A 27,273-nucleotide genomic window follows, 5' to 3' on the forward strand; every position below is an offset into this window, starting at 1 on the left:
ACCTAAAACAACTCTGCAAACTGAAATCTGTACTAAGTGTAACCAAAACAAACAAACAAATGAATAAAAAAAACAAAACACTGACCACGTTTGGGATTCATAAATGACTATCCTGAGCTGGAAGCCTTAACACAAGTAGCTTCCCCCTTATGGAAAGCCTTTCCAACTCATAGACTAACCTACTACTTAGGTTGCCTGCTAGTATATGCATCAACAAGGAGGGCAGTCCAGACTTCTAAGATGGCTGCACACTGAGCAATGGCCCACTTTCAGCTCTCCCAGTATGAAAACAGAAACTGAGAGAAAAAAAAAGAAACAAAGGGCCATTGAAACTGATAAAATTCAGTTACTAGTTATTAATCACACTGCCTGAATGCCAACAAGAAGAAATTTAGAGAACCTGAAAGAAAATCAACCAGAAAAGGTGAAGACATACCTCTTAACCTGAAAACATTAAAAATCTGGACAAAGGCTCATGAAAAGTAGGTACAACCAGCCAAAAATCGTGGTGCTGATTAACATAAAATTTGTATACATAATTGTGTAACCCTGCTCAGTCCAGCGGAATTGAGGATACCAACAACATGCAGTTTCTGCACATTAAGTTATGACCGCATAATTTTTGTCACGACTAGGAGGCAAAATCAGGGGCAAATGACACTGAGCTATGCAGAAGAGGTCTGGGAATAGACAGCACTAAGGCAGAAAATGAAGAGTTATTCTATCCAAAATAATATAAAATAGGTCAACACGTCAATGTTTTTGCAGCTACAAATTACAATGCACTACTACTATACATGCTCCTTTAATGAAAAGGTTGAAGTGAATGGATTACTTTAGGAAACAGTTGTAGATCAGGTGTTAATATTCAAAAGGACCAATACAGTGTGCAAAGGGGTACATTGCAAAAAGTACACAGAACCCAGACTGTTTAGACTCCTATCAGGGATAATGGAACATGACACCAATCACAGAGAGGCTGCTATTGCTCATAATTTATGAAATAAAAACAATACTATACAAATGCCAGCTAAGCCACTTAATTTATAACAAACACAAACAACTATGCGCACACCTACGCACGGACACACAAACACACTGTCACTCACGCAAACACACAGACACTGCAGCAGGTGCAGCCCCAAAAGCCACAAAGCTTTTTCCCAATTGCCATTTGGCACAAGTGTATGCATAATGCATACATTTAATTTATAATCACTTGGCAATACATAGTAAATGAATGTTTGTTGCAAAAAACTGAACTCAGACTGCAAATGCATCTAATACTCACTACATAAATACTGTCACCATGCTCCAGGTCCTGCTGGTCATGGCACAGCTCATCTACTTTAATTTCAAACTCTTCCATGATGCTTGCTATTCAGTAACATGGTTGCAGTTGGCTCTTCTGTTTATTCAAAAGCCTATTTGAGCCATGCAAGGTTCTCCGCTCCCACCGTCCTTCAGGAAAACACTTGTTTTTCCTCTGTGCCTGACCCAAACTCACAGTCTCAACACAAGCAATGTTATGCAGCATGAGAAACCCCAGCAATATTTTAAACTAGTAACATCATTTTATGATCAGCACCATGGTTAGTTGTCCCCTGTGGCTGTCCTTTGGATTGGCATTTAAAGACATCAATGAAATTACAGCTATATCAGACGAGACGAACGCTTGGAAAAACTGAATACTTGCTGCAGAGACTGTACGTATTTTTAAGTGTCTTGAAGTCAAACTCAGATGTCTGTCTATTTAGGGACTTCATTCCTCAGTTATTTGCCAGAAAACCACACATCTGATTAGGAACAAAGCAAAAAATCAGAGGCAAAAATCTAGACAGTTGATAAGTGTGTTTTACACGTACTTGTCAGAAAGCTGTAAAAAATTAAAAACTGAAGAAGCGCCAATTAGGGATCCACTATAATCAAATATTAAAAAAGTGAACCTTATTTTCCTGCCTTTAACTTGAATAGAGCACAGCAGCAGACCTTTATTAACCCTAGCCCTAACATCAAGTGCATGGAAAGGATGATGGGGTTATTCAACCCCCGCAAATCATTTCCACATTACACTTTACTGAAAATTTTCAAGCCACTCCTAACTGGAAAACTGGCCACTGCCTGTAATCACTTTCAATGGGATACAGCTTCCAGACACTCCCAAAAAGGATAACCAGATTGATTGGTTAAGTACACCTGCACATTACAAAAGGAAACAATATACCCATCTCCTATGATTTCTTTTTAAATACCCACTCTAACATAAAATTAGGTGTTCCAATTAGGTATATGCTATTAAACTAGTAGTAGAGCTCATCATAACTCTATGCCCCAGCTGGAATTCTGGGCTGGCTACACCCACTGAGGTCTCTAAGTGTTGCTTAGCAATGCACTTTTCTGCAATACTTAACTTTCCTGATTCCTGGTCCACTTTTGTGGTGAGTGAAGTTAGAAGTATAGCTTTGTTACTGTGTGGTATACACTGTCAGCAGAGGCTAACTGACAGTTCATGGCATTAAGAATATTTGTGCTTGTTTTACAAAACTAGTCTTGCAAACTGTGAAAAATTGTACGTATATATAAAAGTGAAATGTTTTAAGCCAACCAACAGTTGTCAAAGTAACTGTGTGCCCAAGATTCAGTTACACGAGCGAAAAGTGTGATTTAATGGGTATCATCTTGATATGCTGTCAGGCACTGTCTCACAAAACTGCATTGCAAATAAAGAAAAAAAAATCATGATTTCAAGGGGCCACTCGGGAATTCGTGACACCCTATTATTTTAGCCTCAAAACCGAGAAATTCTGAGGAATTTGATACGGTTGAGAGGTATGGGTGAAGAGCAAACTGACTGGGGAAAATCATGCAGCTGTTCAGCAAAATCAGTTAAAGTTTCAGGTTTGGTACAGAAGATGGCATCCAGTAATTTAGAAGAAAAAGTAATTCAAATGTACTCAGAGGTGTGTAAAATAAATGAAACATAATATACCAACTCAAATAATAAAAATGTTTGAAAAATAGAAGAAGCTTTAACTAGCTATTCAGATGACGTGATAAAACTGCAAAAATCAGAGGTTTCAATGAAGAAAAGGCTGGCTGAGCATGAGGTTCTCAAGAAGAGCTGTTACAAAAAATAGTAGACTTAGAAGACAAAGTATCGGAGAAAATAAGAAGTTATGTACTCACCATAACATTCCATGTTGGTAGTCCATCTCACCCTTCATTTTTACATATGGATTAGGAGCTGATCCTCGGCTCTGACTCGGCTGATTTACAAGCTGGAAGACTTCTGGTTGGCTCGTTGCTAAGCAGGTATCCCATGGTGCACCAGTACAATCCCCAGATCTTGTTTGCTGCTCACTAGAATAACAACCATAAAAGCAACCAATACTAAAAGGGTCTCCAACCAAGGGCAACCAAATTATTACTTCCAGATCTTCCAGGATGGGTGCAGGAGGGCGGGTTGGTAAAAATGAAGGGTGAGATGGACTACCAACATGGAATGTTATGGGAGTGCATAACTTCTTAATGTTAGGTAGTCTGATCTCACCTTCATTTTTACATATGGGACAACGTCCCTAGCGGCTTATTCTTGGATGGCTCTTTGGAAAATACTCTTGAGCACCGTGGAGCCAAAGGATGCTCTACCCCTGGATGCCAAATCCAATTTGTAATGTGTAATAAAAGTGTGAGGGGTAGCCCACGTAGCTGCTGCACAAATATTATCAAGTGGTACCCTGGCTTGAAAGGCTGCAGAGGTAGACAATGACCTGGTAGAATGAGCCTTGATCCTCTAGGGTAAAGGTTTGCCCTCCGAGCTATAGATAAAGGCTATACAACTCAAAATCCAATTAGATAGTGTCACTTTAGAAACTGGTAAGCCCAATCTAGAGTCAGAAAAGGAAATTAATAATTGATCTGATTTCCTGAAAACCTTAGTCCGCTGTAGATAAAAACGTAGTTGTCTATGAATGTCTAGCTGATTAAAACGGTACTCAGCTGCATTACAGTGGTTAGGGAAGAAAACTGGGAGTTCTATTGATTGGTTTAAGGTAGCATTAGAACAAACTTTGGGGACAAAGGAGGGATTAGTACGTAATGACACCCTGTCTTTGTGAAAGATCAAATATGGTGGCTTAACAGACAAGGCCTGTAGCTCCGATACCCATCTAGCTGATGTGATAGCTACCAAAAACAAGGTCTTCCAAGACAAAAATTTTAGAGAAGATGAGTGGGAAGGTTCAAAGCGGGGAGACGTCAATTTGGACAACACAAATTTTAAATCCCAAGAAGCCACTGGTTCTTGCAGAGGTGGTCTCAATAGAGTGACCCCTTTCAAAAAGATCTTGCATAGCTTATGAGACATTAAACTGGTATCTGGAAAACCTAAGTGAAAATGAAAAATCACCGCCAATTGGACTCTGATAGTGGCAGAGGCAGATCCTTGCTGAAAAAGCTCAGAAAGAAAATTCAGAATCACAGGGACAGCAGCAGTGTATGGCTCTACATTCATTCTCTGTGCCCAAATAGAAAATCTTTTCCATTTACTGCCATACAGCCTCCTAGATGAAGGTTTATGGGAGGACATAAGAATATGTGACACTGAGGATGATATATCATGAAGCCTGATTAGGGATGGAACTGGAGCAGCCACGCTGTCAATTTGAGGGTGTGGATTGAGGGGTGTAGCGAACCCAACATGTGAGTCAATAGATCTGGAGATGGGTCCAGAATCCAAGGATCATCCAGGAGGAGAGGTTCGAGGAAGGGGAACCAGACCTGACAAGGCCAGTAAGGAGCAATGAGGATCAAATTGCTTCCCAGCCGACTGGCTTTCTGAATCACTTTGGAAATGAGAGGGATTGAAGGAAAGGCATACAGAAGTCCCATGGGCCAATTGTGAGCAAGAGCATCTCTGGGAGTCTCCCCCAGAGGGGGAATGACGGAAAAATAGCTGCTGCATTTGGTATTGACTGGGCTGGCAAAAAGGTCGCAGCAAGGCTGTCCCCATTTCCGGAAAATCTGATCTACTGTTTCCTGTTTCAGAGACCACTCGTGAGGCATTAGGATTGCCTGGCTGAGCTTGTCGGCTATCACGCTGGTCATCCCTGGAATGTGCGTTGCAACCAGAAAGTGCTGGGAAGAAATCATCCATTCCCAAACTCGCATGGCCTCTCGAAAGAGTGGGTAAGATCTGGTACTGCCCTGTTTGTTGATATATCAAACCACCGACATGTTGTCTGATTGTATCGCAATTGTCTCTAGATGAAGAAGGTCTTGAAGTGCTTGCAACACCAGAAGCACCTCCCTCATCTCCAGAACACTGATATGCAGATGAGCCTCATCTTCTTGCCATGTGCCTTGGATAGTCCTGTCGAGATAATGCCCCCCCACCTGATATGGGAGGCATCCGTGGTCAAAGTGGCAATGGGTTGGGCCAGAACAAAGGGGACACATGTGATCAGTTGACTGGGAGCTATCCACCAAGGAAGGTCCTTCTTGCATAATTCCATCAGCAGGATAGGATGACTCAGTGGGAGAGATTGGAAAGACCACTGGGAAGACAGAAGCCATTGGAGAATTCTCATGTGCAGCCTGGCTAATGGTACCAATAGAATTGTGGAAGCCATAGTCCCGAGGAGCTGAAGAACCCACTTCGCTTTGACTTTTTGCAACAGGAGAAAACGTTGAACTTGGGAGATTAAGTTCTGTGCCCTTTCAGTGGGGAGACGAGCTGCATGTTCACTGTGTCTTCCTCTGCGCCTATAAAAATCACAGATTGAAAGGGCAATAATGCAGACTTTTTCCAATTTATGGAGATCCCTAACTGAGCACAAAGTTGAATTGTGGCATCCCTGATTTGGAGGAGTAGATGCCTGGTGGGGGCAGTCAGGAGCCAGTCATCCAAATACGGAAACACCTGGAATCCCTGACGTCTCAGGTGAGCTGTCACTACTGCCATGCATTTGGTGAACACCCTGGGGGCTGTGGTGAGACCAAAGGGCAGAGCGTGAAACTGATAGTGATTGGCTCCCAGTCGGAAGCTTAGACGGCTTCTAGATGCCTTGTCCATTTCTATGTGGTAGTAGGAATCCTGAAGATCCACAGAGCACATCCAAAAGTCTTTCCCTAACAACGGGAGTATAGACTGCAGTGTTACCATCCAAAACTTGTCCTTCTTCACTGATTCGTTCAATCTGCTGAGGTCCAATATTGGCCTCCAATCTCCGGTTCGTTTTGGAACTAAAAAGAACCTGGAGTAAGGTTCCAGATCTTATCTGGTCTGCTGGGACGGGCTGGATGACTCTTTTTAAGAGCAACTTGCTGATCTCCACAGTTGCCTGATCCCTGAAATTGGGTGGTACATGTGGGATCCTTTTGGGAACACACGGTGATAGGGAAAAGGGTACGATATAGCCTCTGGTAACAACTCTTTGTACCCACTTGTCTTGGGTGATATTTAGCCAGGCTTCTTGGTACAAAGAAATGCGACCCCCAACCGGCCCCAGAGAAGCACAATCAGGCTCCACATCAGGAGCGCTGATAAGGCCATCCTCGAAAGGAATCACGGCCTTGTTGGTATTGCGGACCGCCCCTGCCTCTAGGGCGATGTCTGCCATTTCCTCCTCCTCTGCCTCTGAAGTAGGATTCACCCTGTCTGTCAGGAAAGACCCTCTGGGACTTCTTGAACCATATTTTACCACCCCTTTGACCCTTAGGGTATGGTCTGGAAGGGACAGTAAAACACACTCCAATGGCAGGAAGCATCTTTCCTTCTTTCTCACACTGAGTGAGTGGATCTTTCACCTTGGAAACAAACAATGAGGAACCATCAAACTGGTGAAAGTAGACTTGAACGGCTCCGCAAAATTACATAAGCGCATCCAGGAGTGGCGCCTCAAGGCAACTCCGGAACCCGCTGCTCTACTCGCTCCATCCGCAGCATAAGAGATAAGTCGCATGGAGGAGTTAACCACAGAATTTAAGGTGGACAACTGAGTAGAAATCTTGTCAGGAACTCCCTCAGTACACGCACCTTGTATGGAATCTCCTAACTCCTTGAGGAGATCCCTCTTCAATCTCTAGAAGTGCGTCAGATAGTTAGCAATCAAATGGTAAAGGCCGCTGAACTAAAAATACACTTCCTAAATCTGTCCATCTGTCGAGACTCCTTGTTTGGCGGATGAACAGATGAAGAAGTCTCTGCTAACTACTTCTTCGTGGCTGCTGCCACCACCATGGCATCTACGGGAACGCCCTTGGACAAGAACTCTTTAACAGGAGGGGCAGACAAGAACTTATTTGGTCTCCTGGGGACTGGCTCCATGGTGTCAGGAGTATCCCACACCTTTCGACTAACTAGATCCATCAGTTTGTCAAAAGGTGGAGACACCCAAGAGGCAGAAGTTTGAGACCCGAAAGCCTTCAGGTATTCCGACTCTTCATCAGAAGGGTTAACAGTGCGCCAGTCGCACCTCTGCCTAAGGATCTCTAAAATGTCCACAAAGGAGACATCATCAGAGGACAACTTGGGGGACCCTTCAGACTCCTCGAGGTCAGTGTCCAATGTCAAAGACTCATCCTGGGAGTCAACATGTTTCCTCTTACATAACCTCTTCCGGGAAGGCACCTCAGAAGGATATTCCGGGGAAGCCTCGGAAGAGTGGGGGCCACCAGCCGATGACTCCTGAGGCTGCTGGTCTCTGCTGTCTCCAGAGAGAGTAGGGGCTGAGACTGAAGTGGGTGCTCTCAGGGGAAGAGTGCTGGTGCCACTGGTAGGGGCTGGAGAATGAGACAGCATGCTCCTCATCATCTCAAATGCCAACCTCTCCGGCTCCAAAGATCTCCCCCACTCTGAAGAGATGAGGGTCGGCTCCGGAGCCAGAGCTGTCGGCTCCAAGATAGATGCAGGGTCCGAGCTCACCCTGGACGAAGCACCGAGAGGAAGGCTTGGAACCAAAGAAGATCAATTCCAACTCTCCCTGTCGGTGCCGACAGGAGAGCTTCGGCCCCTGGACATGACGGATGATACCAATCGTGTCAGAGCTGAACCCGGCACCAAGGTAGCAACAAAGTGAGCTGGAGCTGGCATTTCCTCCATTGGCACCAAGCACTCAGGTTCTGAAAGGCCAGTATGGCTTGGAGGAGGAATAGCAGACAAGGGCAAAGCTGGGCCAAGTGGCTCCGGAGCCAAATGGGTCAGAAACAATAATTTTGGTAAGGCAGACGACTTCAGGAGTCTCAGCACTATCCTCTCCACATCTTCTTCTGAAAGGCTCCTGGAAGACATAGTAGGGGATCTTGACCTGGAGGGCACTGGAGACTTAATTGTGATGGAAACCGGTAGGGTGCTTACAGACTGGCTCTGAGTAGCAGAGTCAACTGCTGTATCAGTAGGTTCAGAGATCAGTTCTAAAACATCTGTAACTGACTCTGACACCAACATGATGCTCTCCTTCGGTTCTGAAAGCTGAGGAGTTGAAGAGACAGATTTGGATTGTTTTGACTGTTTAAGAGGTGGCTCCGAGACACCAGCCGGTGCCGGAGAAGGCCTTTTTGAGGATTTTGATTTCACAGACTTAGATGAACCCGAAGAACTGGATAGTGCTTCCTCAAAGCATGGTTTCAATAGACCCTTGAGTATGAGTTTGTTCTTTCTCTTCTGTAACACTCTAGGAGAGAAAGCATGGCAGAACAAGCACGACTCCTAGGCAGTAGACCCAGCTGCTGTGGCCATCCATTAAGGACATCTTTTGGGAGCATTTCATGCACTTTTTGAACCCAGAAGGTTTATGCTCCTTACTTTCCTTAGACATATTACACACACAAAACCCAGAGAGATTGAAAGAGAGAAAAAGGAGGAGGACTAGGTCCTCTAACTAAAATGGGCCTAGCCCTAAGAAGGAGTTACACAAGGACTAGGTCCTCTAACTTAAACGGGCCTAGCCCGGTGTAGAGAAAGCTAGCTAAAGGAGTTACATAAGGACTAGGTCCTCTAACTTAAACGGGCCTAGCCCAGTGTAGTGAAAGCTAAGTTTTCTAATTTAAACAGACCAGAAAGGAAAGCCCATTCACAAAAGAGAAATCATAAATGACACAATAAATTTCTATATTCCTAACAACAGGTAGTATACTTGCAATCCTAGTAAATTCACAAGCGGATCCCCGCCAAAACAAACAATGTCAAAAAAGCAGAAACTAACTGCCAACGGTGACCAAAAAAGGTCAGAATAACAACAGACAAGACAACAGGAGCCCCTGTTGACTAAGAGCAGAAAAACGCCAAAAACTCTACCTAATAATCAAAAAATGCGCAACGGCGCCTAAAACTAACTGGCACACAGGATACCAATAGCCACTAGTAAACTAAGTTGCACTCAAAAAGGGCAAGCAATACAACTGCCTAATATATTAGCAACACTAAATATACAATAAAAGTTCTAATAAAGCATTGAAATATGATAGAATATAAAGAATTCTGAAAAACTTAGCCAGAGCCAAGAGAAGCACAACCAAACTCATCGACGCGGCAAACGAGATCTGGAGATTGTACTGGTGCACCATGGGATACCTGCTTAGCCACATGCCAACCAGAAGTCTTCCAGCTTGTAAACTGGCTGAGTCGGAGCTGAGGATCGGCTCCGAACCCATATGTAAAAATGAAGGTGAGATCGGACTACCTAACATTCTGAGATTCTCTGCTGTACCAGATAATCTGGAAGGAGCAGATTGTATTAGTTTTATGAAAGTACAAATAAGCAATTTAACTGGTGTTCCAGACCAGGATTTGTTAATTGAAAGGGCACACTGTGTGTATGTTCCAAACCTGTTGAGAAAGTAGCCAGGACCTATATTAATACAGATGCAATCATACCAGCAGAAACAGTTGATCCTGACAAAATCAGTGTTTGTGGAAAATGATTATTGACTGTACACCAGACTGAACAGAAGCAAGTTTATCCCAGCAATCGAGGAGTGTTGAGTTGCTGTATTCATCTGTCTTCAGAATATTTTCCGTGAGGATCAAAAGCATTTTTCCATCCAGAACAAGCTAAGGAGGAAATAAATAAAAAGTCTGTCCACAAAAGAGTAAGCCAGCATGCAGAAGGGGATTAATTCTCACTCTTCAGACAATAAAGCTCATAAAGAGACTTTGCCAATGAAATATGTTTCTAGTGTTCCAAAGAAAATGCTTGAGAGATGGAAAAAAAAGCACAGGAATTGACTAGAAGAATTTGGAGTTCCTTGGACTTGAACCAGAGTCTGGTGATGGAAGATGGACATGATCAGGAAGAAGACCAGCAACAATTAAATTAGTGAATAAATGGAAGAATATAAAGCATCAGTTACATTTGCGAAATATGGCTTTGCAAGAAAACGTATCTCAGAAAAACTGGACTTTTGTTGACTTTGTTAAGCTTGTGGGTGGACCATAAAGCATGTACACTACAGTTGTGTGCACTTACCATAAATGTAGATGTTCGAGTGTATTCACTGTTGCAGTCATCACTTTTAGGTTATCTGCTTGCAGTAGCCCTCAGTTGGCCTGATTAACAAAGTCTTGGGTCCTGCATCAGTTGCTGTCCCTTCTTACATGGCGTCAGGTCGTCAGGGATATAAAACATGCAGCCAATGCCATTACATCAGCTTTTCTTGCCCCAGATGTCAGGTGCCCCCTTAATGGGAAGCAATTAAATCTATAAATATACAAGGTTATACCTCCAACAAAAAAGCAAATACACCAAAAAGCTTTTGAAGACAGTAAAGGAAAGTAGAGGTATATCCAAAAAAGAAAAAGAATGGGGCTGAAGGGAGGGTAACCAGGACTGCAACAGTGAATACACTTGAACATCTACATTTATGGTAAGTGTACACAACTGTACTATGTACTTTGTGTTTCACTGTTGCAGTCATCACTTTTGAGTAGATTCCCAAAGCTAAGGATGGGAGGAGGAATTTAAATACAATTAGGACCAGCTAAAAGGCCCTGCAAGACTGCAGTGGCAAAACCAGCTCTGGCTTTAGAGAAAAATTGGCAGATGGTAATGCTTGGTGAAAGTATGTACAGAACTCCAAGTAGCAGCTTCTAGGATCTCCCTGGTAGGGACACCTCTGAGAAAGGCTGTAGAGGTAGATGCTGCCCTGGTAGAGTGGGGTCTGATCCCCTGTGGGATAGGTGTTCCATGGTGTTTGTAGCAAAAAAGAATGCAATGGCCTATCCATTTGGAAATGGTTTGCTTTGAAATAGCCTTCCCCTCTGCCCCTGCAGCAAATGCCACCAGCAGTTGATCATATTTCCTTTGACGTTTAGTTCTGTCCAAGTAGAATCTAAGTTGTCTGTGCACATCTAATTAGTGCAGAATCCGTTCCCCTTTGTTCTGTGGATTAGGAAAGAAGGTTGGCAAATGTATGGACTGATTAAGGGCCACACAGGATACCACCTTAGGCATGAAGAAGGGATTGGTCCTGAGGGACACCCTGTCCGCATGAAAGATGATGAAAGGCTCCACTGCCATGAGGGCCTGTAATTCAGATACCCTTCTTGCTGAAATGATTGCTAAAAGGAAAGCTGTTTTCCAAGAAAGGAATTTTAAGTCTGCAGTGGCAGCTGGCTCGAAAGGAGGAAGGGTGAGCTTTTCCAATACAAAGTTGAGGTCCCAGGCTGGAGTTGGAGCTCTCCTGGGTGGTCGTAGATTTTTGGCCCCTCTGAGGAACTGCTTAAGCAGTGGATGAGAGAAGAGGGGTGGTTCTGTTTTATAATGAGATGAGATGGCTGAGGCATGAATTTTGATGGAGTAGAAAGACAAGCCCTTATGAAGCATCTCAGTTAAGTACTGTAAGATCTGAGGTATTTTGGGCACTGTTGTGCTCATCCCTTGAGATTGGTTCCAGGCACAGAATCTTTTCCATTTTTCAGCATAAGACTTTCTGGTACTAGGCCTCCTTGCCTCTAAAATGATATCCATCACTGGTTTACTGAGGGATGGTAAAGGAGAAATTATGTAATTAGCCAGGCTGCCAGATTCAGTGTTTGAAGTTGAGGATGCAGAATTTGGTTCTCCTGCTGAGACAATAGACAGGAGTTTGAGGCAGGTGCCATGGGGCCCACAGTGACACACTGCGCAAGAGGGGGTACCAGTGTTGGCGTGGCCAGTCTGGCGCAATCAAAATTGTCCTTGGTTTGTCTTGTTTGAACTTTAGTAGTACTTTGGAGAGCAGAGGCAAAGGAGGAAAGGCATAAACTGTTTTTCCAGCTGAAGGTCAGAGCATCCACTTTCCAAGCTTGTTTATGGGGAGTCCTTGTGCAGAATTTGTCCAACTGATAGTTTTGGGGGGAGGCAAACAGGTCTATATCTGGGCTCCCCCATTTGCTTGTCAACATGTTGAAAATCCTTGGTTCCAGTTTTCACTCGTGTGGGTCCATGAGGTTTCTGCTTAGTTCGTCTGCCAGTGTATTTAGTTTTCCTGGTAGGAATTTAACTTGTAAATGTACCTGATAACTCAGGGCTGTGTTCCTCAATGTCATGGCTAGTCTGCAGAGAGGGTAAGAATTAATTTGTCCTCACTACCCTTCCAAAATATACTTTTAATATAATTCTTGGACTCAAGGCTAAAAAATATATGGGTGAACTCGAATGGTATACTTAAGGATTCCTGGGATTTTCTAAGGAGTATAGGTAAGGATATGTACTCGGATTCCATTATTTTCGTAACCTTGGACATACAGGATCTATTTAATGTAATACCACATGATAAGGGCTGTGAATGGTTTCAGGAAGTCATCAATCAATATGGAAATATAGACCACAACATCTTTCTGTTGTATACGGAGTTAATGGATCTGATACTAGAGCAGATTTTTTTATTTTTTGAAGGCAATTTTTTTTAGCAGAAACAAGGGGTGGCAATGGGGGCATGTTGTGCCCCCATGTATGCCAACATAGTTCTGATGATGTGGGAACAAAAGTTCGCCTTTCAGTCTGCATATGAACAATATTGGATATACTACAAGCCATATTTAGATGATATTTGTATATTTTGGAAGGGTAGTGAAGACAAACTAATGGATTGTATCCAGTATTTGAATCAGACCACAGGATTTTTGAGATTTACCCACAATATTTCACATGATGAGATGAATTTTTTGGATGTCACTATTAGAAAAGATCCCTTGAAGCAAGAGTTTATTTCAGGGATATACAGGAAGGAAACTTTTTCAAACTCCTACCTGTATTTTTCTAGTTTTCACCCCTTTAAACAGAAGAGGAGTATTGTCAAGGGCCAGTTCATACGTAGTTGTAGGATGACATCAAGGGATGACGAGTATGAACAGGAGAGTCAGAATGTCAAGGACATGTTTTTGGCCAGGAAATACCCTATTACCCTATTAGAAGAGGTGATGATGGAAGTGAGACAAGGAAGAAGTGCTAGATTTGCCCCGTTTTAGGATTAGGGAGGGGGGGCACCCAGGGCAAGTTACACCAATCTCTGAACAGGATAGTATTGGGGAAGGGACCCAGATGAGCCTGAATAATGAAAAGAACTTCACAAGCAATTATGTGATGTTTTACAATCAGAATACAAAAAAAGTTAAAAATATTATAACACAGCATTGGGGTAGGTTTAGTAGCTATTCAGAATTGGGCATGCTGTACAAAAATCCATTGAAATTTACTTATAAGAAAGGTAAAAACCTTAAAGAGTTACTTGTAAACAACTATAAGGGACAGAAAGGACGAAAACCTGGGACCTACAAGTGTGGGTCTTGTGCCCAATGTTCATATATTCTTAGGCAGGACTCGGTGTACATTAAGAATAGACAATATTTGATTAAAAGTGTTAGATTTTCTAACTGTGATAGTGCAGGACTTGTATACCTAGGTCTTTCTAAGACTTGTGGGGCATTCTATTTAGGTAAAACTACACGAAAACTGAAAAGGGGAATATATGAACATCTAAATGCCATTAGAACGAAGGACAGTAACAATGCATTATACAAACACAGTTTGTTGTGTGCTAAGGCTCAGTGGGGTTTATTTGTAATTGAAATGGTGCACCAGGATTCTAGGGGGGGCCTGTGGGAGAATAGAATAGAAGTAAGAGAGATATATTGGCAATTACTCTTGGAAGCTAACAAACTCCCCGGGCTCAATGAACACATTTCTATTGCACCCATACTGAGAATGAGGGCTGCTAAACTGTAGAAGGATAGAAGTGAATTTAGTCCTATGTTCTGTGAAGCAATGCATTTTTTACTTTTACTTTTATTTTTTCAGTGTTTCAGATTATTGTTGTCAATTCTTGTACATTAATTGCAATTTCTTATGTATTCCACACCTTCTAATGTATTTTACAAATACATATATCTATATATATATATATATATATATATATATATATATATATACATTTTTAGCAGATATCTATTTTTTAGATTACTATAGTTATTTATTAGAAAGGGTCACTTATTTGAGCAAGAGTATTGATGTGTTTGAGTTTCTCATCTGCTTTTTAAAAAAAGTATTTTAAATATGTATGGCTTTTATATTAGTATAAGTACGGTTATTATGGCTTTAAGGGGGAAGTTGTAATTGATTTAATATGTTAATAAATTATTCAATTAAACATTTAGGGGAGGGTATATAAGCTGCCTTAACTGATGAATTTGTTTGTACATCTGAAGAAGTCAGTGGATGAAAACGCTGTGGATTTTGGTTGGTGTTTATGCAATAAATCTGTTTGTGGCTGCTACATCTTTGCATGGTGATTATTTTGGCACCTCCTACTGGTACCTTTTTATGACTGATACTTGTTTCCTAGTTAAAGTACCTGATCTTTTTTGTTTTTTTTTTTATATATGAAGTGTATAATGCATGAAGAAAAATATTTATTATGCTTCATTTTCTTTTCTGTTAATTTATGTATGCATATGTCTTAAGTGATAATTTAATACAGATGTGCAAAAAAAAAAAAAAAAAAACAAGTAGAGCAGTCCGGCAGGCTGAGCTGCATGATAATGAGGCATTTTAGGGGCTCAACTAATGTTAATTAGCCATGTGCTCTTCCCCAGAAATGCCTGTGGCTCCCAATGTACCCTGCCAAATGATTCATAAAATCGCATGGCTGTATCAGTTACCATGGGTGGAGACAAAATTTCACACCACAAAAAGATAATGGTCATCCATTGACTTCAAGTGGAATAAGTCATTGTGTAGGTAAATTCAGTGAGGTTCAGTGAAGGTAAGGAGGTGGGGCGTGTTAGTGTATGCATGCATGTGAAAGTGTGTGCATGTCTGTGGGGGCATGGGAAATGTAGAAGAAGAAAAGAATCAAACAGAAAATATAACACTGACCACAACTAGCCAGTCAGAAAGTTAAATCACCATGAAACAAACCAGATCCCATCTATGATATGAATAAGAAGCTATGTACCTACCATAACGTTCCATGTTAGTTGTCTTCTTCTCGCCTTCTTTCTTGCTGGATGGGTTCGGAGCCTACCCTCGGCTCCGACATGGCCTTCTACTAAAGCTCGAGAGCTATTTACTGGCTTGAGGCCTCCCCATATCCCACAATGCTTGGCACTAGATACCCAGATCTCATTTGGCAGAGCTAACATCATAAAAGAAAATTTCAAGGACACCTATCCAAACTACAAGGTTTACCTACAGTACTAAAACAGAGAAGGACGTAACCAGATAAGACTCAGCCAGAGGAAGAAGGCCTCAAAAAGGGACCCTTCTCTGTCTGTCCAGGCTAGGGGGATGGAGGGTGGGACGCAAGAAAGAAGGCGAGAAGAAGACAACTAACATGGAACGTTATGGTAGGTACATAACTTCTTAATGTTAAATTGTCTATCTCACCTTCATTCTTGCTGGATGGGACAGCATCCCTAGCACCTTAGTCCTGGGTGGCTCATCGGAACAGACTCTTGAGCACAGTGGAACCAAAATCAGCTCGACTCCTAGAGGCTATATCCAACTTATAATGTGAAATGAAAGTATGAGGAGTGGCCCATGTGGCTGCAGCACAAATAGATTCCATTGGAAGTCTTGCTTGAAAAGCTACCAAAGTAGCTAATGCTCTGGTGGAATGAGCTTTTGGTTTTGTAGGGAGTTCTTTATGTCTCAGTTGATAACTCAAAGTAATAACAGAGGCCAACCACCTGGATAAGGTTACTTTAGAAACTGGCAGGCCCTGTTTGCCCTCAGCATAGGACAGGAAGAGTTGGTCCGATTTTCTTGTTTGCTTAGTCCTATCCAAACAAAAACGTAATTGCCTATGAACATCCAATTGGTGTAACTTTTGTTCAGCTTTGTTCGAATAGTAAGGAAAAAAGACAGGTAGATCAATAGCCTGATTCAGGTTTGTTTTGGAAGATATCTTGGGCAGAAAAGAAAGATTAGTCCTGAGTGAAACTCTATCCTTGTGAAAAACAAGATAAGGAGGGCGAATACAGAGGGCTTGAAGTTCCAAAACTCTCCTAGCTGAGGTGATGGCTACTAAAAAGAGAGTCTTCCAGGACAGTAATTTTAAGGAACAGGAGGCCGCAGGTTCAAAAGGAGGGAGAATCAAGGAAGCTAATATCAGGTTTAAATCCCACGGAGGCGGGGGATCTCTGACTGGGGGCCTAAGTAAAATAGTCCCTTTAAGAAAGGCCTTGCAAAGTTTGTGGGACATGATGCTGGTTTCTGACAGGCCAGCGTGGAAATTTGCGATAGCAGCCAATTGGACCCTAATGGTGGCAGACGAGGAACCAGCTCGAAGACGTTCTGCTAAAAAATCTAGAATGTGACGGACAGGGGCTGTAAAAGGGTCTATATTTCTAGCCTCTGCCCAGAAAGAGAAACATTTCCACTTACTAGCATAAGTCCTCCTGGTAGTAGATTTGTGCGAAGAAAGGATGACTTCACGCACTGGCTGGGAAATATGTGGAAGCCTGGCTAAGGTTAGAAGTGGAGCAACCAAGCTGTGAGGTTGAGAGACTGAAGGGATTGGTGCAGCCCATCCGACTGATGGACCAAGAGGTCTGGCACTGGGTCCAGATTCCAAGGCTGCTCCAGCAGGTGATGATGCAGGAATGGGAACCAAATTTGTCGAGGCCAGTAAGGTGCAATGAGGGTCATCCTGGATCCCAATGCGGTCGCCTTCTGAATTAGTTTGGGAATTAGGGGAAAAGGTGGGAATGCATACAGAAGACCCCGGGGCCAATCATGAACTACAGTGTCTCTGGGGGAGTGGCCGGGGAGGGGGAAGAGATTGAAGAAATCGTCACACTTGCTGTTGAGAGGAGTTGTGAAAAGGTTGCAGCAAGGTTGACCCCATCTGCAGAAGATTTTGTCCGCTACTGACTGATTGAGAGACCACTCATGAGGCATGAGAATAGCTCTGCTTAGCCTGTCCGCTATGACGTTGGACTTCCCGGGGATGTGCATTGCTATCAGAAACCGTTGAGAGGAGATCGCCCACTGCCAGAGTCTGAATGCTTCTTGACATAAGGGATAGGACTTGGTTCCGCCCTGCTTGCTGATGTACCACACTACAGACATATTGTCTGTTTGAATTGCAATAGTCCCGGTGGGTAGAGAGTCCTGAAGAGCTTGCAACGCTAAAAGCACCGCTCTAATTTCCAAGACGTTTATGTGCAAGTGGTACTCTAGAGGTTGCCAAGTGCCATGGACAGTCCTGCCCTGAAAATGCCCCCCCTACCCAATCAGGGAGGCATCCGTGGTCACCGTGGCAACAGGAGGAGGAAGAGCAAATGGTCTGCCCTGAAGTACTAGAGGGGAGACCATCCCCCAAGCCAGGTGGTCTTTGCATGATTGAGTGATTATTATGTTGTGAGACATCGGAAGTTGTTGAAAAGACCATTGGGTAAAAAGCATCCACTGAAGAATCCGCATGTGAAAACGAGCCAGGGGAAGTAATGTGATTGCTGCTGCTATGAGACCCAAAGTTTTCAGTACAAATCTGGCCTGAATCCTCTTGCACTGTAGTATGACCTGCACATGTCGGCAAATGTCTAATACTCTGTCTAAAGGAAGTTTTGCAGACAGCTCTTTTGTATTTAATCTTGTGCCTATAAAGGTTATAGATTGACAAGGCGACAATGCAGACTTTTCGAAATTTAATGATACCCCCAGCTCGGAGCAAGTTTGGATGGTATAATCCCTGGCTCACAGTAGCTGATGCCTGGTGGAAGCAGTAAGGAGCCAGTCGTCTAGATATGGAAACACCTGGAATCCTCGCCGTCTCAGGTGAGCCATAACCACTGCCATGCATTTGGTGAACACCCTGGGGGCTGTGGTGAGACCAAAGGGCAGGGCTCTGAATTGATAGTGAGTGGCTCCCAGCCAGAAGCGGAGAAACCTTCTGGAGCGTCTGTCCATTTTCATATGGTAGTACGCATACTGAAGGTCTATGGAGCACATCCAATTGTCCTGACCCAAAAAGGGTAGAATGGACTGAAGCATGACCATCCGAAACTTCGTTCTTTAAACAGATTTGTTTAACCTGCTGAGATCCAAAATGGGTCTCCAGTCCCCTGTCTATTTTGGTACTAAAAAGAACTTGGAGTAAATCCCGGATCCTTGCTGGTCTGCTGGGACTGGCTGGATGGCCCTTTTTTTTAGCAGTTTTGAAATTTCTAGCACTGCTTGTTCCCTTAGACTAGGTGGAACATCTGGAAGGGACCTGGTTGTTTGTACAGGGGTGTGGACAAAGGGGATTTTGTAACCCTCGGATATGATGGACCGTACCCATTTGTCTTGTGTGATGAGTTGCCAGGCTTCTGGGTACAGTGACAATCTTCCCCCAACTGCCTCCAAAGGTGGACAGTCGGGCAGCCCCTCAGGGGTGCTGAAAGGGTTTGTCAGAGAAAGACTCTCTGCTACCCTGATTTTGCGGACCCCCTCTGCCCCTCGGGCGGCGTCTATTATTGTTCCCTACTCTGACCTTGGAGGGAAACTCGCCACGTGTGTCAGGCATGACTCCCTGGGGTTTCCGAAACCACATTTTTCCACTCTTCTGACCTTTAGGGTATGGTCTAGAGGAAGTAGAAAAATGGACTCCCACAGCAGAGAGAGTCTTGCCTTCCTGCTCACACCTGGTAAGGGTATCCTTCATCTGTAGCCCAAACAGAGTGGAACCATCTAAGGGGGTATTGGTGAAGGACGCCTTAAAGGGGTCAGCAAAGTTACATAACTGCATCCAGGCATGTCTTCTCAAAGCCATGCCTGTACCTGCAGCCCTACTCGCCCCATCGGCTGCATAAGAAATGAGCCGCATGGAGGAGTTGACGATAGAGTTAAGGGTCGCCAGCTGGTAGTTAATCTTATCCTGAGCCCCTGCAGCTGATGGATCCTGAAGGGTATCACCCAGTTCCTTGAGAAGATCCCTTTGAAGGCGGGTGAAATGGCACAGATAATTCAGTGACCGCATGGAAAAAGTCGCTGAAGAAAACATCCGCTTCCCGTACCTGTCCATTGTCCTAGACTCTTTATTAGGTGGATGGACAGGCACCGAAGGGTCAGCCAACTCCTTCTTAGTAGCTGCTGCCACCACCATGGCATCAACATGGACACCTTTTGTCAGAAATTGTTTGTCGGGTGGGCTGTAATGAACTTAGTGGGCCTGCGGGGAGTTGGTTCCACTGTGTCCGGGGCTGAACACGCCCTTTGAGCCACCACTTCCATGAGCGGGTTGAAGGGTAGAAACACCCAGGAGGTGGAAGGGTGAGAACCAAATGCGTCCAGGTACACCGACTTGTCCTCGGAAGGGTTAAGGGCAGTCCAGTTCCCCCTCTGCTTAAGGATCTCTAGGATGTCTGAAAAAGAGACATCCTCAGAGGGGGATCTTGGGGACCCTTCCGAATCCTCCAAGTCGGTATCAGACGTGACTGACTCGGGGGAGTCAACATGTTTCCTCTTACATTTTCTCTTCCGAGGGGGCTCCTCTGAATGATCAGGGGAGGCCTCGGAAGAGGAAGATATGCCCAATGGGGTAGCCTGGAGAATCTGTTCTCCATGCTTGGGGTCAGGAGGGTGGCCAGAGACCGATGCAGGCACCATGGGGGGAGGAGCTGAAGGGGCCGATCAAGGAGCCGACTCAGGAGTCAGCACGCTCCTCATGACCTCGAAGGCACCCCTGTCAGGCAGAGCAGAGGGTCCATGCTCCAAAGGGACGTGAACCCCTCCCAGCACCGAGACGGACGGTTCCGAGGCCGATGTTGGGGCCGAGCTCCCCTGCGCCGAAGCCCCGAGAGGGAGAAAGGGGTCGGATAAGAGTCCGATGCCACTCACCCCCTCGGAGCCGACAAGGGAGTCCCGGCGCCCTCCAAGGAAGGAACCAATAAAGAGATCTGAGCCGACGAAGGAGCCAAAAGGTTTGGTATCGGCTCCGACATTTCCAAGATTCGAGCCCCAACCAGCTCCAGCTCCGAACACAAAAGGGGAGTCGGAGGAGGAACTGCTGAAGACACCGGGACAGCCACAGTCTGTTGAGAAGGGCTGATTAACATCTTGGCCAGGGCCTGCGATTTAAGTAGTCTACTGACCACCCTCTCCAAGTCATGGTCGGATAACCTGGAAGACCGAGAAGAGTGGGACCTATGGCTTCGTTCCGACTGAAGCAACTGTGACCTTGGAGCCGAGCGAACCGATTCTAGGGAAGGCGACCTAGAACGTTTCCAGCCCAATGACAGTTCCGACAGTAAAGTTGGAGCTGACTGAGGTCTAGAGGTGTCGGCTCCAGCCAGAGCCGAACAGGAGGCAGATGCTCCGCCCGGTGACGGCTCCGAACTGGGAGCCGACGGCTTGGTGGGCTTTGAGGATTTCCCCAACTAAGGCTTTGCCGGGGATCCCTCTGGCTTGAGTAGGCCTCTCAAAATAAGCTTGTTCCTACGCTCCTGCAGGACTCTCGGGCTGTAGGCATGACAAACTAAGCAGGAGTCCTGCAGGTGTAGGGAACCCAAGCAATAAACGCAAGAAGTGTGACCATCTGTCAGAGACATCTTCTGACAGCACGAGTCACACTTCTTGAAGCCTGAAACTTTGGTATCCTTGGACATACTGGCCCAGGGATACCAAAGAGAGAAAACTTACACTAGTGCTTAAAACAAGACACACAGACACACTCACACGCCCGCACTAGATAAGCTAACAATAATAAGCAGGAAAAAAAAAACTATCACTATCACCCACACTTAATAATAATAACAACAACCTCAATAAAAATATACAAAAAAACTAGAAGGCTAAACACTACTCCTATAGGTACAACAAGGGGGGGGGGGGGGGTTAGCCACTAATAGAGAAGAAACAAGGGGGAGGGAGAGTAGAAACTCTCTAACATAAAACGAGTTTCCTAAGTGGGACAAACTAGGGGACACACAGTATAACTATACTACAAGGTAAGACAACCTATCTTAAGAAAAAATACAGTTAAATATTAGCTGAAAATAGAAAAAAAAATGATTAATACGACCTGAGCCAGTAAAAACGCAACCTCGTAGCTGAAGCGGCAAACGAGATCTGGGTATCTAACGCCAAGCATTGTGGGATATGGGGAGGCCTCGAGCCAGTAAATAGCTCTCGAGCTTTAGTAGAAGGCCGAGTCGGAGCAGAGGGTCAGCTCCGAACCCATCCAGCAAGAATGAAGGCGAGATAGACAACTTAACATTAATGGTTAAGGTATTTACCTTACAGACACAAGGTGCGGGTTTGATTCTCATGTGAGGTAATTGGCTAAGCTTGCAGGGTTTGATTCTCACATGAGGTAATCGGCTAAGCTTAACATGGCTCACAGGAGCAGTTAGCCAAGTACTAATCTATGAACGTATTAACTGATAAAAACACAATTAAACTACATAATTAATAAATCTTAACATAATAGTCAATACATTACAAAATACATAAAATAACTGACACTACAAAAATAAACAAATACATAAAAGTACACTCACAGATATAATAGAAAACCATCCATGAGACAGTTCATTCAATTAAAGAAAAATATAAACTATCTAAAGCCCTGTTTAACAGACAAGATGCAGATCATATGTCAACAGACATTTCTTTGACTGATGACAGTTGAAAGGAAATGTGCTGAAACAACTTTTGATGGCAAACGTTTTCCCTTTCCTATACTACTGTGTGACTTTGCAGTAAGTATATATATGTTAAGGGTGTGTGAGGAGTTTTCCCCCATGGGGGAGGGGGGTACAGGGTGCTTGCCACCTTGCAAAAAAAAAAATTCCAAAGTTCACTGTAAGTTTTTTTGGCATGTTTTTTCAGTGGATTCACTTTTTATTAAAATGAGTTTCGCCAATCAGCATGATTCCTAACAGACAACAAAGATAATTATTACAACCCACTAAAGTAACCCTGAAACTCATTTCCCAAACCTACAGTACAAGCTATTTCACTTATTGCAGGTGTTAGTGAAATATTTCCCAACTGTCACTTGTGAAAGATGGTGATAAAAACATATTCATTATGACCACCAACATGTTACTATCAGTTTATGCAGTTGTAATATCACTTCTGTTGGCTCAAATTTTGTAACTTTGTAACTAATTCTAAAACTGATGGCAATGCACAGGCTAACTAGATGGGTACATTATTTGCATACAAGTGTTATTTCTCAGTACTTCTTGTGTTGGGTATTAAATATCCCATAGGATCATTGGAGGTTACTAGGCTAATGACCCTAGGGCACTTAGAAGTCTAACCAAATTTTACCCTTACTTCCATGATCAGCACCTATTACCCCTGTCTAAGAGGCACATAGATGGAACCCCTGGGGTGAACTTACAGTTACCCATCCAATTGTTCAGACTGCATTTGAAGAGGGCCAATGAGGTGCTCTGCGTGACATGAAGTGGGAGTCTGTTCCAAAGGTGTGGTAACCTCTGGGAGATAAATCTGTCCCTCCAGCAGTTTCAATTAATGTCACATACCAGGTCAAGGCCATTAGAGCGAGTAACCATGTACCATTTGACTTACAGATATGCAGCATTTCCAATAAAGCAGGGTCAGAGATTGCCTTATATGCAAGGCATAGAGAGATCACCTCTGAGTAGTCTGTATGAAATAGAATAAAGTGACAGTGATTTCAGATGGTCCTCATAGGACAGCTGATGAAGACCTTGAATTTTCCTTGTGAGGAACCTTTGTGGTCTCCCAATTGCTGCAGGTGCTTGGAAAGGTACATACCAAAAGGAGCATTGTACTCAATTATTGGCCTGATGAGGGAAGAGTACAGGGAGGCAATAACTTATTTTTTCTGGAGGCAATGCCCTTAGTTATGAGATGAGCAATACAGAATGCCCTTCTTACCACTGTGGAGACATGGTGATCAAAAGTAAGGTAGCTGTCAACCTGTGTGCCCAGGTCTCTCACTACTGACTGTGTACTTAGGGTATTTTTATTGAAGTGGCAGTTAGAAGGAACATCACTTTTACTAAAAGGGATGATAATACATTTTTTTGCATTGAGTTTAAGGCCATGACTTTGGCACCAGACCTTTGTGTAAGACCCTCCTGTTGGCATCGTTTGGAGATTCTATGACTACTCCCATTTTGCAGTCATCAGCAAACTTTGTCAGCCATGGACTTTTAGTTTTACCTTGCACTTCTAAGAAATAGATTCCAAACAGTAGAGGTCATAGACTGATCCCTGTGGAACACCACTGGTTACAGGTCTGCTGTTGGAAGTGGATTCCCCTATTTTGACTACATGGGTTCTTTCAGTGAGCCAGTTAGTGACCCATCTAATGATATACGGCTTGATATCCAGCTGGGTGAGTTTCTCAATTATGTCTCAGTGGGGGATAGTGTCAGAAGCCCTGGCTAGGTCTAGGTAGGCTGTGTGCACAGATTTCCCCTCATCAAGGGCCTTGGTGACTGTCTTGAAGAAGTCCACCAGGTTTAACAGGCATGATCTCCCTTTGACAAATCCAAATTGAGTAGGGTCAAGTGTTTGGAGGTTACCAATGTCTTTGCTGATAAGGTTCATGATGATTCTCTCCATGGCCTTGAAGACTTGGTGACTGTCTTGAAGAAGTCCACCAGGTTTAACAGGCATGAACACTCTTTGACAAATCCAAATTGAGTAGGGTCCAGTGTTTGGAGGTTACCAATGTCTTTGCTGATAAGATTCATGATGATTCTCTCCATGGCCTTGCAGATAAGGCTAGTCTCTAGTTCCCGGGGTCAGTGGAAGCACCACCTTTGTGCAAGGGGATAATGGTGGCCTTTTTCCATTCAGTTGGGACAAAGACAGTGCTTAGACTAGGACTGAAAAGAGTAGACAATGGCATTGCTATTTCTTGTTTGAGCCCACTTAGGACGCAGCTTAGGATGTTATCAGGCCCCAAGGATGCTGTGTTTTTGACCTTAGAGATGGCGTTCATGACCTGCTCTTTTGAGATACAGGGTAGAGGACAGGTGGTAGGGATGTCTTGGGGTAAGTGTGGCAGGGAAGGGGGAGTGACATTTTCACAGAACCTGTCAGATGCCAGGTTAGCAATGTCCACGGGCTTGGTATATGTGGTATCATTAACTACTAGTTCGGCACAAATCTGAGCCTTTCCTTTTAGGTTACAGATGTAACGAAAGAACGCCTTACAGTTGTCCTTAGTTGAGGAAGCTAATTTGGATTCATAGTTAGCTTTGGAGGACTTCACAAGGAGTCTTATTTGCTTGTTTAAGCTGAGGAGGGAGTGTTTCCAATTTGGGGCTTGCTCCCTCTTACTCTTAGACATCAATTTCTTCCTCTTATTGTAATGCCTGTTAATGGCAGTTGTCCAACAGACAGTTTTACTCTTCCTCGAGGAGCTTGTTTTGGTCCTATCAGGTACGGCCACATCAATACAGTTGTTCAGGTGTTTGTATAAAGCATTTGTGTAGGACTTGGCATAGTTGCCAGTTCCAGCTGAGGGAGGAGGTGCAATGAAGCCATTTAAACCATCCCGTAAGAGGTTATAATCCATTCTGGAGACGTTTTTTAGTGTAGTTTGTGCTGGTGTGTGTGTGGGGGGGAGCAGGTGTGATAGTAACTTTGAATGATACTGATTTGTGGTCAGATCTCACCAAGGAAGACCTCACAATGGGGGTGCTACAGTGGCCCTCCATATTGGTAAGCACCAGATCCAAGATGTTGGCACCCCTTGTGGGGGTGTTGACTAGCTGGTCCAGTGCATTGGAGTTAATGAAATCGAGGAACCTTTGGCCAAGTGAGTTTCCATAGGAGTAATTTCCCCAGTCAATGGATAGGTAGTTAAAGTCACCCAAAACTATGGTGTTAGGATGTATCTTGACAGACTCAAGTAGATCCAAACAGGCAGAGTGGGTGTCCTGATTCATGGAGGGTGTCCTGTAGCTGGCAATGACTTGAGTAGGTGTCACAAGGAAAATTAATGTTATCAGTTACAGTGTTTATAACATGCCCTTATCAGGTAAATTTTCTGGAATGCTTAACACAATGCTCCTACAAAAATCTCATCTTTCATTGTGATTCAAGGTTCATTAACCCAAAGGTGCACACAGACAATATTATCAGCAGTAAAGCATTTTGAAGAATAACACCACAGGCATAACACACATTAAAGTACTTACACAGGAAGGCAACCTTAACTGAAAACAGCTCATGTTAACACAGCTAGTCTGCTGCCACAGTGCCTTATTTCTATTTGCTTCACTATAATATCAGGTTTAGAGAATGACCAGAAAAATGTAAATGCTGGAATATGGAGCAAGGACTGGGTGTCTAAGAGACTACAAAAGTGTACAACTACCTAGTGCAAATGTTAAATTGGGGTACTGATTCTAACAAGAGTGATAAGTGGGTTATGCTAGACATTGTGGTTCACTTGACACTATTCCTTTTAAGTATGCTTTTTGGAACTTGTTCATAGGCTCGTAATAGAATACTAGCTATCATCCATGGTGGAACATTTTAAGGCTGGCCATGTTACCCATTTTTTACCTAGCTATTTTGTCCCATAGGTGTTTAACTAACCTTGCCATAATTTCATTTAAAAATATATATTTTTAAAGGATTAATTGTTAGTATCTAACCTTCAGTGTACTAGGAGAACCTACTGTACAATAGGGCATTTAAGCACTGCCTCTGTCCATTAGGACAACAGGAGTCAGTCCTGGGGTAAATTTCCTATTTCCAATCCACTGGTCTAAATTACTTTTGAATACGGACATGGATGTGCTTTGTTTTACATACATGAAAAACTCGTGCCAGAGTAGTGGTATCCTCTGAGATTTGTACCTCTTTCTTCATATCATTCTGTTTATGGGGTCTATATTAGAACACCGAAAGTTTAATAGTTCGAATCACTAAAGGTCGACCTTTATTGATCGAACTATTGAAACACTGAATGTTCATAAAAATAAATAAAAAAAAGAAAAACTAAAGGGTGTAGGCAGGGGGGCAAGCACCCCTGCACCCCCCACACCCCCTACTACTTAAATATACCAACTCTGAGACCGCACTACATTGCAGTAAATGGAAATCTCCCCTTACAGAGATTTCCGTTTACACATTCAATATTCTCAGCATTCGCTATTGTCATGTCAACAATATCAGATTCGATACTGTCGCCTTTCGACAATGTAATATAGACACCCGTTTATGTTGCAGAAAAGGTTTAGGTGTGTGGACTGAGTGTTCCTGGTACCATTAGACTTGCAGATATAGAATAGGTCCATAAGTACTGGGTCTAAGGATGCCGTATAAGCCAGACATAGGTTGCCTTTTAGTAGTCTGTATAAAACCAAATATAGTGACAGCGTTTTAAAGGTGATACATGTAGGACATGTGCTTTAGGCAAGGTATTATTATTATTTATTTATTTATTTATTTATTTTTTTGAAAAAAAAAAACTCTGCGGTCGCTGAAGTTGTTGCAAATGCCGGGACAGGTACATAGCAAAGGGAGCATTGTACTCAATGATGGGACAGATTTTTACACATGTACCAAAGAAGAATAGAACCCAGGACCTGAAACATACTAGCCAGGAAATACGAGTGCTAAGCCACAGACCTGACTTGTTGTCAGAAGTGGATTCAATATATTAAAAGAACTGTCCCTGTGGCCCCTGGCTGTGGACCCAGACTTCTAAATCAAGGCTGGGAGGAGGGAGTGATTATAGGTAATAACTCATTGTTACCACATCTAACTTTCATTCTGTGGAGTAAATATGACATTGGACTTCTGTGGCACAGAACATTAATAGAGGAAGAACTGCATAACCTGATGT

At 43.5% G+C, this 27,273-nt stretch overlaps 1 protein-coding gene across 1 annotated transcript in view; it reads right to left on the reverse strand.

The window, feature by feature from the left end:
* The window catches only part of ERBB3 (erb-b2 receptor tyrosine kinase 3), a 708,562-nt gene that overhangs the window by 9,019 nt on the left and 672,270 nt on the right, over window positions 1-27,273 (reverse strand). The window lies entirely within an intron of this gene.

The sequence above is a fragment of the Protopterus annectens genome, chromosome 9.part0 (genome assembly GCF_019279795.1).
Source record: "Protopterus annectens isolate FY-2018-M chromosome 9.part0, PAN1.0, whole genome shotgun sequence".
Lineage (NCBI taxonomy): Eukaryota > Metazoa > Chordata > Ceratodontiformes > Protopteridae > Protopterus > Protopterus annectens.